Source organism: Parambassis ranga, chromosome 13, assembly GCF_900634625.1.
Source record: "Parambassis ranga chromosome 13, fParRan2.1, whole genome shotgun sequence".
Taxonomy (NCBI): Eukaryota; Metazoa; Chordata; class Actinopteri; family Ambassidae; genus Parambassis; species Parambassis ranga.
This window is the reverse complement of record NC_041033.1, coordinates 11,505,673-11,525,522: the sequence shown is the minus strand read 5'-3', so window position 1 is coordinate 11,525,522 and position 19,850 is coordinate 11,505,673. Positions and strand designations below refer to the sequence as shown.

Below are 19,850 nucleotides of genomic sequence, written 5' to 3'. Positions count from 1 at the left end.
ATTCAAACTCATTTAAAGGATCCTCCCTGAACAGGAAAACCTCATTTAGGAAATTTTAGGCCTTTCATGCTCCCTGAATATTTTTCAGACATTAGAGCAGCAACAAAATGCAAAGTATGAAACATGCAGCACAATTTAAAACAATTTGGGGAATTCTTCTCAATTCTTAATGTTAATGAATCCAGAAACATCCCTTTATATGCTGTGCGTGTGTGTGCGGGTGCTTTCATGAGCGCTGAATATATAATGAGATATTAGAATGTCATATGATGCAACAGGTCAGAGATCTAACATATCACAGGAAGTGAGGGATGCTGTATTGAAAGTGGCATTTTCCATTTTTATTGATTTTTTATAACTATACATTATGTACCGTATACAGTAAAAACATTACATGAAATCAGGTCTCAAAACATATTTACATTTATAACTGTCAACTGCCAAACATTAGCTTCATCGGAAATGAACATTGTGTCTGAGTTCTAGAGGACACAGTCTTTCCTACAACAGTATAACTTGCTGATAAAAGTAAACATGAACAGTGGGGAGCTTCTTTAAGACATCACCCTTCTTGAATATAGATTTTGCTCGTGCCGCTCTCCAGTCTGCCTCACAAAACGTCAGCCAATCAGTCTAACTGACAGGTGCTTCACAGATCACTGTTCCTGCCTGCTTGAGAAATCATTTGCAGTGGAATGAGAAAAAAATCTGTCTCAGGCACTTAAAACTCAATGAAACTCCTCCTCCACAAAGGGATCCACAGCATTCAATGTGCTCTGAGGCAAAGACTGATTCTCAGCTCAGGCATCATGAAGAAGCATGATGAGAATCAGTCTTCAGCTCAACACAGTCACTGAATGGCTCATTTGCCTCTATGAACATCAGTGCTATCAGTGTTAACAATCTATGCCTGCAGCTGTTTTACCCACTGTTATCCCTGTGGCAGTGAAGACTATTTCCAATTTTCAAAAAAAAAATCTAATCAAAATTGAGTAAGAGCTTGAGTTAGATTGTTTTTTTTTTTAAAAAAAAAATATCTGTGAGTGTGTGTGTGTCGAGGAGGTCGCTGGGTGTCTGTTGGGACAGCAGATGGCCAGAATTCACCCTCTAGGCCCGCTCCTCTTATTGGTCCACTAAGCAATGAGTTTGTCATGTTTAAACTGGTCTCAACTGAAAACTTCAGCTTCATGCAGGAAACACAATAAAGACAGAGCCCAGGCACTGTTGCCATGGTGCCCAGCTGACTTTGTTATCAGGCAATGCTGTCTTTTTAATCCAGTTGTATCTAATCATTGTTTTGTGGCTTATTGTTTTCTTCAGCTGACAATAAAAATTGGTATATTTGGCTAAAAAGCTAAAAATCCTAAATATTTTGTTGTAATATTACTTTTTGATCACTCATGAAGATCACTCTTCATTACAGTTTATCTTTGTTTTTATTAGCTGAGAATAGATGTCACTAATAGAAACTCGAAAGTGTCAGGATCAGTTAGTTACAAACCCTTGATAAAGTTAATTTGAATGCCTAGCATTCATCCAATACGTAGAAGAATATCAGTTCATTTTGTTAGTGACCTTCTACAGACCAAAACTCTCTCCAGTACTTTTAAGTGTTTCCAAGTATATTCAGATCTGTTACAGCACAGCAGTCTGTCACCATCTGACAGCAGATGTCTGGTAAACCAAAGGTGGCTTGTACTGCACTTTGATGCATACTTAAAATGGATTCAGCCCAACAAACCCCACTGCAATGTCATAAGATGTGACAGCAAGTAAATGTGCGAGTCACATCCATCTCAGCATGCTAACAGTGGAATCTCCTGATGTGTGCTGAAAGATGGGAGTAAAATTAAACTCATGGAGGAGACGTGAGGAGCTGGAGTGTGGGTGGAAGAGTTTCTATCTATGTGAGGACTCCTCCCATCAATCTGACAAGTTCTCAATGAATGAGGACCAACACTTACTAGATCAGACCTATTGTAAGTGATGCACATCACTGTTATCATGGCAGAAGTCTATGCAACCAAACAGCCAAGAAAGCAGAGCAAAGCAAAAGTTTGGCCGGCAGAGGCATGGCCACAGCTGTCAAAGAAGGCAGTGCCCGAAAACAGCTTGATTTTAGATGCCGTCGCTTTAACACATATTTTATCAGAAAATGAGCTATACTGAACACAGCATACCAACAAAAAAGGTTGTAAACAAATGTTCAGGTTAGCCAAGTTAACATAACTTTGGCCATTTGGCAGTTACGTTTGAGGGGCAGTTTGTCAGTAGGGGTCTGCAAAAAGTACAAACATGCTCTGTAGTGTGTAAGTGTGAGTGAGATGTTAAAGAGTTCTTATGCACTTCTGTGTTATTATAAATGTGTAACTTTTGCTGTGAAAGGCGGCTATAGGTGTGCTGAAGCATCTGTTGTTTATAAAAACAGACTGTGGCCACCAGAACCATGGTTCCATGGTTCCACTGGAGTGATTGTGATTTGCAAACCAAACACTCAATAATAAATAGGTGCTACAACTAACAGCATACATACATAGTGTAACAAGGAGTCATATGCAGGAATAATAATAAAAAAAAAGTCAACACAAGCCAACATGTTAAACTGCAGAGGGCTGAGTAAGCAGTCAGAGATGCTGGTCATTCATTTCGGAGATCCTGTGCTCTGTGAGGAGACTGTCACTATGTCTTCTCTGGAGTCAGCTTGTTTGTGGAGAAGAGAATGACAAGGATAAAATGTAGATTCAGGCCAGTCCTTCCTGCTCGCTTGTCAGCTGCGTTTAGGATTGTCCCTCCATTAAAGACCCAGTGCTTAGACCTAAGATCATATCCACAATGACATGCAGCTCCAGCAGACACATTGCAGCCAAATCCCGGGGAGTTCGTTGTGCCTTTGTGAGTTTCCAAACAGACTGCGAGGCTTTGTAGTGAGGTTTTACGTCCTCTTTTTACAGACAGCCCCCTCTGTTTCTCCCTGATTTCTTTGTCGACGCTGCTCTCCTTTGTGTTGCTCTGCAAAAGTGCACTGTTTTGATTTGTGTGACATTGTCTCATTTTCACGCTTCGCACTCTCTGATGTTGCTCTGTGCCAGGCTTCCATGTCCAATCACAGAAACACAACACCAGAAAATACACCATCACTCTGTGGAGCCAGCCGCACACGGGGGGATCTCTGCTGATGTACATGACTTCTGGAGAGGCGCCATCCAGCTCCATGACATGTAGAACGAACAGAATCACTGCAAAGATGGCAGCCTCCTTATCTTTGTTATGGTTGTAGCAATATAAGGTTCATTATATTTCATAAGGAGCTGACACTGTAAGACAAAATTTAAAGTGTAGTTTTATATTTAAGCTTTCCCCTTGTGATCTGCACACCACTGTATTTACCTTCCTTTCCACCTCCTGTTCAGCATATTTCCACTGTTACCAGACACAAAAAGAGCCCATCCCAAACATCGTCTTCATATCAGGTGCAGTAACCAAAAAGCGTCGACAGATACAGGGTTGCTAAAGTCCATGTGATCACTGGCACGCCCGGCTGCAGGATGCCACTTAGAGAGGGAGCACATTAGGTCAGATGGAGGTGTAGATATACACAAAGACAAGCAAGAGGAGGTTAAGCACGATGCCAATGACTCCTAGCACAGCCAGGAATCTCTCCTCTGGTGTGCTTAGGTATGGACACGTTAGGTCCATGTAAAATTTCTTCCAGGATTCTACCAACCAGAAACTGACATGGGAGGTGGGATTTATCTGTGAGAGTGTGCTCAGAAGAGACCGGTCCCTATTAATACTGTCAAGCAATGAAACTGCCTCTTTATCTAGCAATTTCAAAAGCGTCTTGTTTGTCTGATCTTTAAATGACAATAAAAATATCCCAAAATGTCACAAAAAGATGCTACACAAATATTAAAGGATGCATGACTTTGTCACCAACAGCCACTTCACAGACACAGATACAGTTTATATGAAGAGTCCACCTGTCACTCTTACACAAGCAGAGCTGTCTTTAGCAGGTGTGGAAAAATATGGCTACCATCCAGCCGAGCACATTGCCAATGATGCTCACATCTTAGTGCTTGCTGTGAATAATCAAGCCCTCTAAGAGTATATAAATACTTAAAGGGGAGAGTGGCAGTGTGAGGAAAAGTTGTCCAAGGTGCCAACGTCTCTTGTTCGAGTCTTGTTGGAGAATTTTAGGTGACGGAAGTGTAGATGTAGACAAATATAACCACTAAAAGATTGAGGATGGTCCCTATAATGCCCAGCACGGCTAAAATTCGCTCTTCACGATCATTCGTGGAGTCTTCCTCTCTTGCGTGAGCGCTGCAGACATAGCGGCTGCCGGGGACCATGGTTACCATCACAGAACCCCACCCCCACAGGGCGCGACGCCTGGAGACAAAAGGGAGAGATGAAAAAAAAGAGAAAGAAACAGGTTAAATATTTCTGACACACAATAGATGAAAATTGGACTTTTCCTGCATGCATTTTGGTATTTAATAGTAATCACTGAAATGGCAAAAGTTAAGTCAGTGAAGAATGAAATGAGCCTTTAAGTCCTCCCTGCACTGAAACTTCTGCTTCTCTTACAATTTGCTTCAAGATCTGTCCGTCCTCTTTTCCTCTCCTAGTTTTGCTCTCCTCCTTTCTATACTTTACTCTGTCTCACTGCTTTTTTCTTTACATGTGGCTTGTTCCCTTTTTCCTATCTATGCTCTTCATCCTTCTTCCTCCTCATCCCTATTCTCTGTCACTGTGCTTAAATGCTGATGTGGGATCAATGGAGTCAGCAATGTTAAAAATGAATGGGGTTGGATGCTGATGAGGGAATTATCTGCAGGCCTGTCAGGCAGTTTGGGAGCACGCAGAGACCTGGAGGTTAGGATGAGGACAGTGCAAGTGTGCGTATTTATATCTATCTAGCAAGTGTAGGTGTGTGTGTGTGTGTGTGTGCTAAAACATGTCTGACAGTGGGATTAAACCAAGAATGCCCACTACACTGAGCTTCCCATAATTCCACTGGACAATGACCTCATCAAATGTTGTCAATACTTCACTTCCTTCCAATAATGCAGAACATTTAATGGACTGTGGATCAGTGTGTTCTCCACAGTTGCATTCAACACTAAATCGATTCTCAACAGCTTCTGTCCTCCTGCACACTTCCACTCACTTGTTGTTTTTATTCTGTCAGTGTGCTTGGTCATCACATCAGTGTCTTGCAGCTGTTCTGGCAGTCAAGTGGGCTATGTGTGTGTGTGTGTGTGTGTGTGTGTGTGTGTGTGTACACACATAACTAGCACAATCTTTCGATGCAGCTTAGCCATTCAGCGGTGTAACGTGATTATTTCCAGCCCACTTAGAGGGAACTCGTGGCACACCTCAAAATCACTCAGAGAGTTGTAAAGCACAGCGACAGAGGAGGACACAGAGGTAAAACAGAAACATTTCATATTCACATTTGTGATAATAAAAATGATAATAATATTAATAATAGGAAGACTCTTCTGTCAGTACCCATGTTCTCCACTGCTTGAAACTGAGCTGCGTACTTGTTTGTTGTCCTGCCTAAAGCTATAATCCCGGAAAACAAAAACACGCTGCTGGTGTAGATGTTACATCATGTAAGTAATGGTTTATTGTCTAAACATGAGCCAAAGACTTACCAGAGACAGTACTTAGTCATGTGAGAGGGTGGATGTGGTCAAACAGCATCTACCCTCTTTCTGTGTGTGCATATTGGAAATTAGCATTAAATGTCAATATGTTGCATGTTGTGTCAACGTGCATGTGTACATTGTGAACATGGATGTGCATATATGCTTGACAAAAACATACAGTGACTCAACACTTGCCTTGCAGCTCTTTACAGACAAAACAACATGCATGAGTCTTCGCACATGTGTCATGATTGCAGTATCTACCATTCAGGTTCAGGCTGAGAGAGATACCGCTGCTGCTGCTACTTCAAATTTATCTCAAGATATCAGAGCAACACACTGCCTTTCTCTGAACTGTCTCTCCTCGTCGAGAACTGCAGCAGCTCAAGCAGTTAGTCAATTCAAATTAATATTTAAAACCTGCACCAGTCGCCTGCATTACTGTAACAAAAGAGCAGGAGCAGTCAGATGTGATTGTTTTAATCTTAACAGTGATTCTAATTTACCATAATATGCTGAAATATTTGTTATCTTATGTAACTTCTTCTCCTCTGAATAGCAGATTTTCAGCAGCGATAGTTAAAAAGTTCTTCCTGTACTATAAAGAAGCAGAAATCTTCTTACTAAATAAATAACTTGAATACAGCCACTTTAAGTCCCCATAGACTGTTTAAGCCTTTTTCATGCAAGCAAAGCATTACATTGAAAATGTGTGATTAAAGCCATAGAAAAACTTGAATGCAGCATTTTACAAATTGCACTTATTCTAAACTTGTTTGGTTCAAACAATGAGGACACTGTGCACTGCAGTACAGCATTCACACAAGGAAATTCACCATCCTTTAACAAAGCAGTCTGCCCCACAAAACTCATGCATAATATTCATCACAGGGGGTGCAGATAGCCTCTCTGCTTTTTTTCACTGTCACATTAATGTATACAGGATGTGATATGAATTCCCTACAGATGGTCCATTTGCAGGGCAGTGTACATCACTGTGTGTGTGTAGGGCTTAGGTCACAATTCACTATGGAGTAGGGAAAAAATCTTGAGTGGAAAAGAAAGCCTGAAAGATGCTTATTTTAAATTCCTGTATTATCTTATTGGACAAGTCAAATTATCATTAGACTGATAGACAGGGGAGGTTCGAAAAGGATCCAAACACACTCAAAAGGTAAGGTGTTAATCCAAGTAACCCACAAATAACACGATACAACAAAAAGGGTCCAAAGGAACACTGGAACAACACAGGTAATTCATGGAGAGACAAAGAACTGGTAACAGGTGGGACACAGCATGGACACAGTATGAACCGAGAAGAACAAGAGTGATCACAAGACTCAAATACACAAAGGGTAACGACACACAAGTGAACACAATCAGGGTGCGGCAGGTAATCACACCAGGAGGGAAGTACAAACCACCAGCTTAAAACACATCAACTGTCCCGTTAAACCTTTGCCTGCAAGATGCTGTGAAGGTTTTGTCCTTTGTCATTACATCATAATTTCATGCGTAATATATAGTATATTTTAGCATCACAGAAGTTAAACCGACTCGACACTGAAACCAACGCTGTTAATGAGAAACTGACGGTGCATTAAAAGATTTCACTTAAGGTCATCATCTTAAGTGGCTTTACAGTTACAGTTAATACTACTAATTTCATAACCAGCAGATAACCGTGTTTACATTTTGTTCAGTCTGTAAATTGCTGTTGCTCAGCAACATGCCATAAGGACTGTGATCTCCACATTACTGCTAAATGATTCAATGTGAAATAAAGCAATAAGACTACTTAACCATGACAAATGGTTAAACTACGTTGTTGAGGCTGGATGTGAAAAGACTTGGAGTCGCAGTTCTAGTCAGTGTAAGCCTGATGGTGGTTCCCCTCAATATAGTAAAGTAAATTGGTGGCAGTGAAGTGAACTTGTTTCCACCAGCACACGTCACCTGTGCCACATGGCAAGCAGCAGTTAGCCATGCAGCAAAAATAGAAAGTCTGAATGAATGTTTTATTGCTCATCCTCTTCCCAACGTGCCCGTTCAGTGATGTGATACGCTGCAATCTACAAACAAATCCAACAATCTGACTCACTGTTTTTTTGTGTTCTCATGTAAACACCATTACAGAGTATAAACACCTCGATTGCTGCATGCCTTCCACTGTCCCCTATACTTCCATACATCCATGAGTTTTTTAAAGGTCTGTGTATCCTGTTCTGTATTACTGAAGCCACTTTACCACTATTGACTTGTGTTCGTGTTATTTGGGAGCTAGCGTTAAGTTTTAGAAGCAAGTTGTTTTAGGACTGTAGTGCGGCCTATAGGCTCCATTAAAGGTAGGGTAGGAGATTTCCTTCTGATGCACTTTATGTTAAATTAGTGGAACTTCTCTTTACAATCCGATAGCAACCGATTAGTTCAGCAGTTTCGCTTTAATCTGTGGAAGCTATAAAATGCTAAAAACATCAGCCAATCCTACGAGGTGCCCCTGCGCGTAGGAGTTGGCTGTTTGTCACTCTATTCCTGCTCTGCGTGCACCAGAGAGGTACGTGAATGATGGCCGAAGTCACAGACTAGTTGGGAGGCGTGGCTTCGGGGTGAGCTCCGAGAGAAAGGGGCGTGTGTTTACATTCAATATCTGGCTGACTCTCACTGAGTTTTCAAAATCTCCTACCCTACCTTTAAACTGCTCTGACCACTGATGGTCAAGGCTAATGTGTTGAAAATGAGGATTTTAAATGCGAGTAACAACTTCAGCTCCCAAGGTTCTTAGACGAGAGTAGAGTGTGTTTCCTGACAGCTGGTGGCACACAAAGGAAGCGTTTTTCAAAGGCCATGCTGTCTTTTTAATAGGCTTCAAAGGCTTTTGTAGGATACAGCTCAGCACAGTTTGTGACTGATAACACTAAGAATCCAATGAGTTTTCAAACTGAAGATAAACAGTTAAATGACAGATAAATGCTTTAAACCACAACAAACAAAACAAACATCATTAATTTGAATGTGGCCTAAACACATCACATTTTGACGTCTCATCATGAAAAAATCTGACCTCTTGTATTTTTAATGATTCTCTAAGGAACACGATGCAATTACTGTTAAGCAAGACAAAATGCTAATAATGTCAAATACAATACAAACTGTGTCCAGCAGTGATCCAGAAGGGAATTGCTGACATTGATTAGAGTCATTGATCAGAAGCATTATTGACTTCACAGAAAGTCTCCATCATTGATCCCTCACAGCTTTTGTGTTTGCAACACTACGAGGAGTCCCTATTTAGTCATCTCAGTGACACACCGCACACACACACACATACAGTACAAGACAGCTTGTGTAAGATAGATACTGTATGTCCAGTCTGAAAAGGCCCTCATAGCACACAGCAGAGAAGTGTAAGTGCAGGCTGTGCAACATTTTATCGCTGCATTACGAAATAACTCTACAAAGATAAAAATTAAACCTCATATTTCTCTCTCACACACACAGAGTTGCTTTACATGGTGTGGGAGCTTATGACACTAGAACATTCCACTGCCTCATTATGAGCTCGGCTGGCCAGCACTGCTAGAATACAAGGCCAGCGGCCATCAAGCAACTGTCACTTCTCCTCAGCCACAGCCCTGCTTGCATTCTCAGTGTAGCTGCATGTGTGTTTGTACAGTGTGTGTGCGTGTGTGTGTGTGTGAGGATGAAGAAAAAAGAGAAAGGGTGTGCTTACAGTAGGACTGCATGTTATGTATTCATGAGGGAGAAACAAAGAGATAACAAGAACCTGATGAACCGATTTAAAATTGAAATTGAAATTTGAATCTTTGGTACCAACCTGTAATGTTTACAGGTTAGTTATAGGTAGCTCTAATTAAAAATGCATGTCATAGTTAGAGATAACCAGAAAAAAACTGTTGAATAAAAACATGACAATCTATGAACATGAAGCAGCAACAACAAAGCGATGTGAACAGCCTTGCAGCATATGACACATAGGCAGACATTTATTCACCATGCCTGTGAGAAATAAGAGGTCAAAGGCTTTGTTCCCATCACTCTGAAGTGTAAACGTGCAGTGATGGCGTCCACATCATCTAAACTATCAGTTTCAATTTTAGCTCACATAGCTGTTAATTATACAACATTATTCTCATATATACTGGAAACTACATATACTGTATGTATTATAGACTTCAGATGGAGGAGGCAGATGGCGGTGAGTCCTGACCCTAACCCAGGAGGCAGGGGTAAATGTTCTGAGTGGGACCTTTGGTTAGGTCATTTTACCTTCACTGTGTGGTCTGGTAGTCAGATGACGCTGGTACATGTCCACACATCTCTCATGAGGATTTACCTTGGCCACATGAGTGAACGTTTTGTTAAAACTTCAGACGTTTATTGTACATTGTTTAATCAGAATGGCTTTAAATTAAGTTATGTAGGCCTGGATTTTATGTGACTCTCTGTGCAACGCTATCATGCGACCTAAATTAAATTGGTGAATCACTGGATGCATATAATGTTGACCTACAACTTGTGTTTGTTAGATCATATGACCTGCAGCAATACTACATTCGTACACCTGAACTCTGACCTATCACCTCTGACCTTGGTTAACCCTCCTGAGGGAGTAGTAGTAGTTTCTCATAGATTTGATTACACAATAAGCAGGCACCTATGCAAACATATGGACACATAGAGGTGTGTACTCACCACACATTGCACCACGGGGGCAGCCGAAGACTCTTTTCCTTCTTCTCTTTATCTGAGCATGTTGTCAGATTTTTCTTTTCCTCTGTCCTGCTGGTTTCTTTTACCACCTCCTTGTCCTCCTCCTGCTCCTCCGCCCCCTCCCGGCCCCCTTCCTTCAAACTGCTGTTCAGGTCCAGCTCTGTCACTGGTGGGAAGAATCCAGGCAACACACACACACACAGCTTCGGCTGACTTCTTTGAACATACACTCAGACTCAACTGGGTTCAAAGCTCGGTGCCCACACACCTCCAGACCCACACCCACACAAGCATATGCGCAAACACAGCTGAGCTCCTCGACAGTCCTTACACACCCACCCACGCTGCCCCACATAGACACACAGCTGGTTTATCCGCAGCTGGAGGGAGACTGTGGCATCGTGTCTTGAGGAATTGTGTGATTCAGGTCGGAGAGACGGCAGTTTCTAACTTCCTAATGCCTTGGTGACATTGACAGCCATTGTGCCACTTTATGTAGTCGTCATGGAAGCAAAAACAAAGTATGCATCCTGCCTCCGGATGAATGATGCACATCAGAGAATTTCCATACATATTTCCTCAAGCAGTCCAAACCTCTGTAATAAGACCATTTTCTGACTCCTGTAAAATCAGTCCCAACACAATAGCCTTTATCCTCAGAGCAGGTGAAGCATGTCAGGCTGACACACAAGTGTTTATTCTTCTCGCAGAACTGAAGAAATTGTCCTCATGAGGTTTCAGATATTGATCTCCTTCCTCTAAAGGTCCAGCTCTTTTCTCTGAAGTCATTACACACCAGAAAGCTAAGCCTCAGCTAATACATGGGTCTTGTCTTAGTTTGCGCCCACATCTCTACTTCACCGTGCTCAGCTGTCATGTGACACACTTAACAGCTTGTCTATTCCGGTGTAAAAATCTTCTAGAATAAAAAATCAGGCACGTTTCTTGTGTTTTCCCCTCTGTGGTACGAGAAGCGAGTTATTTCCAGAGTGGCCTGTCAGCATCAATATTTAACAGGAACCTCTTGCTGTGTTGCTGTCACAGCTAAAGTTTCCATGTCACCGTGGTTTGTGTGTTGGATGTCATGTTCTCCGGTCTGTAGTTTCCTTTTCAGCCTCTGCTCTGGCCTTTCTGCTTCCTAGCATTTTCCTCCTCTCCTGTGGTTAACCTTCTTGTAGCTTCTTCTCCCATAGTTCAGTCATCTTTCCTCCCCGAAGCAAAAGGACAGTCACTCTGAACTTCCTCCCCTGTAGGAGCTCGAGTATGTCCTCCTGTCCTTTGCAGTTCTTGATCCACTGTCCCCCCTGCAGCAAACCTTCATTCAACCTTCACTCAACTGACTTCAGTCATACTAAATCCAGCACTTTCTAAACCCTCTTCTCACCTCCCTCTCCCCCTAGCAAGCTGATTCACTTGGCCTATATCTCACTCATTCACTTCTGTCCTTCCTCTGTGTAATGACAACTCAATTCTGGTCAAGTCCTCTCTATTTTTCTCTTTATATCCTCCTCATTGTTTCTCCATCTCCCTCCACCTCTCCTCTTGAATGCAGAATGCACAGCACTGTAGCTGCTGTGCTCTGAGTCATACTGCTCTCTCCTCCCTTTTTCTTTCAGAAGCTTGCAAATGTTTCTGTTTTTTTCTCCTCTTTTCTCTAACAACTCCTCAGGATTCCTTCAGCATTTTATTCACCAAAATGCTGTCTTTGCATCCTGCAGACAAACAGAAGGACAGCCTGTGGATAGACAGTCAAGCAGAGAGACAAAGGAGAAGGAGAGAGAATCACACACTCTCTGTGTTCCTGCTGTTGGTTTGAGTACAGGTGGCTTACTGTCTCCTCTTCTTAGTGGAGAAGTTTGCTTCTTTTCTCCTGTCTTTAACTCGTGCTGCTGGTCGTTCAAGCAGTCTGTAAAAGAAAAATAAAGCACAAAGCCATTTAACCACATAAGCACAAGAAAGACACAGTGAAGAATTGGAGAAGAAGGATGTGAAGGAAAAAAAGACAAGCCCTCAGGATCTGTGGAAGTGACAGCAGAGGAGGGATTGAGGAAGGGGAGAGAAAGTGGAGGAGGAGGTTGTGTATGTGTGCGTGGGATGGAGAGAATGTTGTGGGATGGATATGGAGTGATGGGTAATGATGGATGAAGGAAGGAAAGGATGTGTGAACAGAGGCGCATGGATGGACAAAGCGTTAGATGGTGGATAGAGAGAGAGGGAGAGAGAAAGATGGCCATATGCATAGATTTCAGGGTGGATGGATGGGTTTGGCAGGTTGACTGCTCTTCTGTGTCATCCAGGAAATCTTTTGATGCAGCTGTCAGCAGAAAGGGGCCTCTCCCGGTCCCTGTCAGTCAAAAGTATCAGTATTGAGATGAATATCTGAATTCATTTTTGATAGTTTACCTGTGTAGGAATCCTGCCAGGCTTTGTCTCTTTCCAACAATGCTCCTCTCTTTTAATTTCTACCTCTCATAGCTCTGTCTGCTGCTGCAGCCTCAGTCTGTGCTATCACTAAAATGCAGCATCCCTCTTCCCTCCCTCTCTCTCTCTCTCTCTGTGTCTCTCCCACTCTATTTCCCTCCCTCCTTCAACCCCTCTTCATGCTCCCATTCTCTCTCTATATTTGTCCTTCTGTGCCTGTCTCCCTCTATACCTCCACTCCTAGTGTAGTTTACATGTTCACCCTTTTTCAGCGTCTACCCCCACCTTTCTGTCTGTCTCTGCACCCCCTCATGTTCCATCACCACTACCTCTCCTCCTCCTTCTCCCTCTCTTTCGCTGTCCCTTGCCCCCCCACTCCCGTCTCACAGACAGAAGCTTCCAGAACACACAGTGGACTGGCTCTGAGAAAGGAAAGCTCTCAGGACATTTGAACACCATTCATAACCCTGCCACATGAATAATACACATACAATACATTCATATTTCCTTATATGCATGCAGAAAATCTCTTTGTCTCTATCTGGCAGACAGAAACTAGAGCACATCCTGATGAAAAACGAACTCACAGGAAGGAAGATTTTGTTTTGCATGCACACCTGAGCAACATCCACACGCTGCTGCTCACACGCAGCACGCAGGAGGCACTGATAATGAGTTTTTTCTGTAGGATGTGACCACATCTGAAAATCAATAAAAGATTGAACAGCAAATGTGTTTAGTGCACATATATGCTGAAATGTTGAAGGCACATAAATGACTAAAAAGTGTGTATGTGTGTGTGTTCACTTGTATGCATGTACATATATGCCTGGATGTGTCTCTTGCCCCATAATGAACATTTGTGCATACATGTGTAAACTGTGGCATGTATTTGTGTGTGTGTGTGTGTTGCTGGTTAGAGCTGTCCTTTTGGCCTCTAGCATCACCCAGTGCCACCATCTGTGCTGCCAGCCAGATGGAAGGGTGTGTGTGTCTGCATGAATGTGTGTAAGAGGGAGTGTATGAGAGGAGACATTTATATGTTTGGGTGAAGTGATATCAAAGATGCGGCGATGCTGTCTTCTGCTGAAATACTTTTAGTTTTTTAAATATTTTCTGAAATAGTTTTTTTTTTTAATCTGCATCCATCTATTTCATAATTCGTGCATCTTCTCCTTATATGACTCATTATTCAACACATCCAAAATGAAACATTAGTGGGTTGCCAATAGGACACTGATACTAACAAGTGGTTGTCCATTAAATGCAACGGAGTGTGAAAGACACAAGCTTGACATAAGCCATGATTCTTTAATGGCAACTGTACAGTAAATCAGTGCTGATTCTAGATAGTAGGTCAAGAATCCTCAAACCTCTGTATGCCTGTCGAGGATCAGCACTATAGCACATGCATTAATGATACTTGGCATGAATGTAAGGTAAAACAGCTTCTTCTCTGAATGTCAACGGAATGTTAATGGAACATTTGGTCATACTGTCCCAAATTCATCCGATAATGGGACTGATACAGCAGCAAAACTTCCTTGTAAGCAGGCAGACTTTTACTCAGGTGTCCCCCTGACACTGCAAGCTGTTTTGTTTTGACCTGCTTCGTTTTTGTACATGGTTAAGTCTCAGTCTGATTCTGATTCTAAATCAGTTATAAATGATTTATGACAATGTTGCATGAATGTGAAAAATCACAACTCTTAACCAGTGTCATCATATGATGTTGTGTTACTGTTAGAATTTTGTTTGTTAGTTTCAATAATAAACAACAACAATATGGCACTGGCCGACAGAAGAAGCAATTTATTGATAATTAAAGTTAAGGAGTGGTGGCTGTAGCGTTTATTGCCTTCTATATGTGTTATTTGTGCCCAGATTTGATCATTTAGGTTATGTTAAGTGACATAAATGCTTCCCAGGTGTCGGACATTGATAACAAAGCTCATGTATAGATAGATGTTTTGGATAGAACACATAGGAACAGGGTGGTTAATCCTGCTAAATACTTAAAAGGATTTTGCCGCAGTCCATGTGAGGTTTTACTTGGAAGCAGACTGACTGATAGAGCAGGCGGACAGATAATGATAACATAAATCCTGCTATGATAATACTAGGCAGCAGTTGGACACATACATAGATGCAGGGAGGCAGCAGACACATATCTTTCTACTCGTTCAAAGTTTGCTGCGTCATTACCCTGATCAGACCTTAGCTGCTCTCTTTTTCTTTCATCTGTCCCATCTCTCTGCACTGACTTTATTATCTCAAACCCGCCTTTGTAAAAAGTACTACTTTAAAAATGCGGAGCAGCACAAGGAGGAGAAACCGGGAGGAAGTGATTAAGACAGAAATAAAGCAGTGGGAGAGAAGGCGAGAGATGGAGAGCTAAATTAGGAACAAAAACACACCGCTGGGGATGCGTGTGTGTGCATGTGTGCTCATGCATGCGTTGTATGTGCATGGTTTCGTGCATGTGTGTATCTTTACAACTCCCTTGTTCTAAACCTCAGGCTACTTAATTCAGTTTTTCCAGCTCAGTCCTCTCTATGCCGCCCTCTTATTTCCATTCCGTTTTGTTTTTAGCACATAATAACCTTATGCATAACACATATCATGTTCACAAAAGAATAAACTAAAGTGAGATGTGTAAAAGCTTCCAAACCAATTAAAATGATACAAAGCATTAAGCAGAGAAAACTTAGCACAATACACCCATGCTGTTCCTGTGGAAGAGATTTAGAGGAGATCAATAGGACATCCTATCCGTTCAAAGAATATCTATTGTCTTAATCAGTCAAAGATCCATTAGAGATAATTAACATCAGTGTTAAATCGCCTGCTGACATAGATTATCGTCACTCTTGTACTAACATTTACTGCTTTCTTAATGCACTCTCTCATTAATCGTCTTTGACATACATGAAGTCCAGTTAAAGTTGTAATATGATGATCCTACACACGTACACATGATATAAAGACAATCTTATATTAACATGTCCAATAAAAATAAATTGACTTTAGCATTTACATACACAGGTGCCTTTGTGGTTTTGTTTTCTCCATGAAAATCTGGGTCAACAGCAGAAGAGCAGGCTGTGTGTGTACAGTGTATATAGGCTGTGACTCTCCCCCGGTGTTTACATGTGGGACTGCAAGATGCTCTGAAATGGAAGCATCTCCTGCTGTTTGATTTGCTTGTAGGTGCCTGTGTGTAATCAATATATTTCAATGAAGCTAGGTTACAGCACAATATTTGCATTGATCGCAACATGATATTAAGCACGCTTGGCTTTTAGTGGAGTGGAGGAGCTGCTCAGATCATGCCTTCCTGAAGCTATATCTGAACACGTGTTCAGTCACCTTGCTTGGGTAAACGAGAGAGAAAAACCCTGTGTTTACAGCAATATCCCCCCTGAGGCTTTAGTCAACACAGTATAGACACTGCAAACAGCTGAGACCAGCCAGCCTAAAGCCACACTTTGACTACAAATGGTACAAAATCAATGCAAGCAGCACATTGGTGGAAAGCAGAATCAGTTTAAGCTTCCCAAGTTCCCATAAAATCTCATGATACTCTCACGAATATCATGTAATGGTATGTTTCATTGGTTAACTCCAGTTAATTTCTGTGCAAAATACACCCAATGCTAGCTCGCATACCAAAAGTTTATAGTTCTCAAACGTGTATATATAGCTTCTGATTTTTTGGGTAGCTCTGTATGTTAATAAATATAAATAAATTGCTTTAAATACAATACAAATCATGTATGTGTAGTGCCTGCTTGTTCATATTTCGTATCATAAATCCCTGTGTATGATGACATGTGTTGCGCTCTCCTCTGTAATGTTTTATATACTGATAAGTAGACCTGCAGTGTTTGACACAGACAGACTTTTTCTATTCTTGTAAACTGCTACTGTGACGGGTCAGAGGACAGAATGCTGGGAGTCTTCAGAGGACAGATAAGAGCATTGATGCGAGGAATTAACAAGGACTAAAGACAAGGTGCACTCCAGCTTTGTGGATAAATTAATTAAGGTGCCATCTCTCTGCCGGTGTTGACACTGCTCGGAGGTGTCATGGTTGGTTGGCCTGATTTTGTCTCTGACGTCTGTGACTGACTCAAATGTGTACTAACTGAATAACAAAACAACCTAAAATCACAGTTTATACTTGTGCAATTGTGCAGACTAATGAATAGAATATCATCCACAGTGTTTCCTCCACCTTCTTCAGCAGTGCAGGACTGCCTCCCTGTGGTCTAAAGGCACAATTAATGAAATTCAAATTCATTTGGTTTGTTCAATGTTATTTTATTATTTGATTTTTGTCATTTTAATTCAAATTATATTTGCAGTACCTGTTTACACCTAATTAAAATAAAATAAAATAAATTAAATAAAATTGGATTTAAGGTGTAAACAAGGATTTCTGGATATGATAAAATATGGTACATTTAATTGCCTCCCTAAAAAACTAATACATAATTTAACATCTAATTTAATATATTTGTTGTTTATAATCTCATAATTGTGGCTGGCACCTACACACTGTGAAATGAATGGTTCATCCTTAATATGGCCTCGTATAATTAAAAATGGAGCCACTGCAGATTCTACCATAAATAGATTTTTTTCTGCCTTTCTGCCTGAAACTTTAAAGTTATTTCTTTCAGTTTTAGATTTCACAGCAGCAGAGGACCTCCTGCTGACACACAGTCAGACTGTATATAACAATATACAGCACATTCATCAAACAGACATGGACAGACACCTACTGAGCAGTGTCACAATCACGCACCAAAGACAATAAATAAGGCTGACATTAAAAAAATCCAAACCATTTTGGCAGTCGCACAAATTACAATATGCTTTGGGTATAGCATGTTTGGATGAGCCCATGAGGCTGATCACTCTGCGGTGGCAATAGCTGAGTGGTCTGATTTCTGTAAGGTAAGGCTTCTGCTGGGCGTAAACCATCCTCTACAGAGACTACAGAGCTAGACCAAACTAAACCCTCTGGCAAATAAGCGTAGACGTCGCTAGCCCTATTTTAGGGGGGCTTCAGCCTCCCTAAAATAATCCAAAGCCCCCCTATAATTTGCGGCAATATTTTATGTATTATTATTATCTTGATTATTTCTGAGTTGACCACGTGGTATACGACATGAGAGCATATGTCCTACAAAGTCGCTCATATGTCAGGAAAGTAATAGCTAGAGACGTTCTGTTTCTTTCCTCGAAAAGAGGACACTTCAGGCATGTCTGTGTGATGTAGACTGGCTGTATTATTCTACGGGCAAGTCAGTGTCCAATCGGACCATGGAGCGATATCACAAGGGGCTCAAATATCCAATTGTAGAGCCTTGTGCCTCTGACGTGGTGTATCAAAGATGTCTTCTGAAGACAAGAGAAGTATCTCCACTAACTAGCTGAGTCGTCTACACGTCTGAAAAGCGGCTCTGAACGCAATAATAGACGCGTAGCGGACTGTTATCTCAGCCGGAAAGTGCATTGTTCTGCATACCCCTGTTATACACTGTTATTCACTGTTATTTCTTACTGGAAACTTTTATTTGACTTATTAGCGGTGCTGTTTTGTTACGCTAACCCGGAAGCTACGTCGAAGACGTTGCGGATGAACAGGGGAGCTCGCTCTCAGACGCTCACAGTAACAGCGCTTCTTTCATGTAGCGCAGCTTCATTTTTCAACTTTTGCCACACAACTATTGCAGGGACAAAGGAGACATTTACAGTGCGACTATTTCTGAAAGAATAAGAAAAGATTATAGACTGAGATGCAGAGTCACTGGCAGAAGACTTTTCCACAGATGAACAGCTGGATTGGTGGTTGATAGGTGCAATATTCACACACCACACTATACAATAAATGATTTGTTCTTTTGATGCACTATGTACAGTTTTCTACAAACCACTTCTACCTCCACTCATCTGTGCAGTAATTGTTAATCTGTAAACTCTGTTTTGATTGTATTGCATAATATCGGTAGTTTATTTTATTATGTATATAGCTTTTCTTATCTTTTGCTTGCTGTAACTGTGCTGTTGCAAAAACGCAATTTGCCCATTGTGGGACAAATCTGTGGGAAATTGTCTGGAGCATCTGGAACCCCATCTGAAAAATAATATATATAATGACAATAAGAAATGAAGTAACATAATGTGTAAATATGTATTTTGTTATACTTATTTGTGCTTCTTACATTTAGTTTAGAGACAAAAGTGTCCGAGTCCGGGGGGGGGGGGGGGGGGGGGGGGGGGGTGATTAGCCCCTACCTGTCAACCCTAGTGACGTCCATGCAAATAAGCCTTTCTTTCTGGTGGCGTGTCACACTTTTAGGCCATTCCTCCACTGAGGAGCTTGGAGCTCATTTGTATTCCCGCAGGTAAATGTCTTCTGTCTATACTCACCACCACCACAGGTGCTCGTATAGCCACCGTAGCTCCCCTTGGTCCCGAAGCGAACCGTACACTGAAGAACATCCGTCCCAAGCCTCGTCCGTGTGCGGCACACATCCAGCTCTGTCTGACCAGCAACACAGTCCTGAGCCCCTCTTCATGCAGCAGCAGCAGCGACGACAAACAAAAACAACTCAGAGCCTCCGCTAGCCAAGCGCTAGCTAGCTAACTAGCTCTTTCTAAGTCTACAAAATAAACAGCTCCAAAAAAAGGTTTCACGCCGCTCGAGGAAACAAAAAGACATGTGATTTATGTACGAGGCTCACAATAATTCGACTAAACAAATAATTAAACTTTTAATAAACTTTGTTATCCTGCTCAGTCACAGTCTCACTCCTCCGTCGCTGTCCGCCGACTCCGCCCTCTCTGCCCGGAGTTCAAAGAGCAGCGCTCAGTCCGCGCTGCCTGGGGTGTTGCTATGGAGATGACATCCGCTACTACTGGGAAACCGAGAGGACCAGCAGCGCTGGTATGTCAAATCACTCCCAAAATACACAGTTACATATTGTAAGGTGTGTGTAAAACTGTGGTGTCAATAAGAAAGGT

At 41.7% G+C, this 19,850-nt stretch overlaps 1 long non-coding RNA gene across 1 annotated transcript; it reads right to left on the bottom strand.

Moving 5' to 3' along the window:
* Positions 1-319: 319 nt before the first annotated feature.
* LOC114445460 (uncharacterized) lies at positions 320-19,649 on the bottom strand. The gene is made up of 3 exons (XR_003671647.1): positions 19,257-19,649; positions 10,377-12,300; positions 320-4,395 (listed from the first exon to the last, which is right to left on the bottom strand). It is a non-coding gene; the product is annotated as an uncharacterized LOC114445460 (long non-coding RNA).
* Between the last annotated feature and the right edge of the window lie 201 nt (positions 19,650-19,850).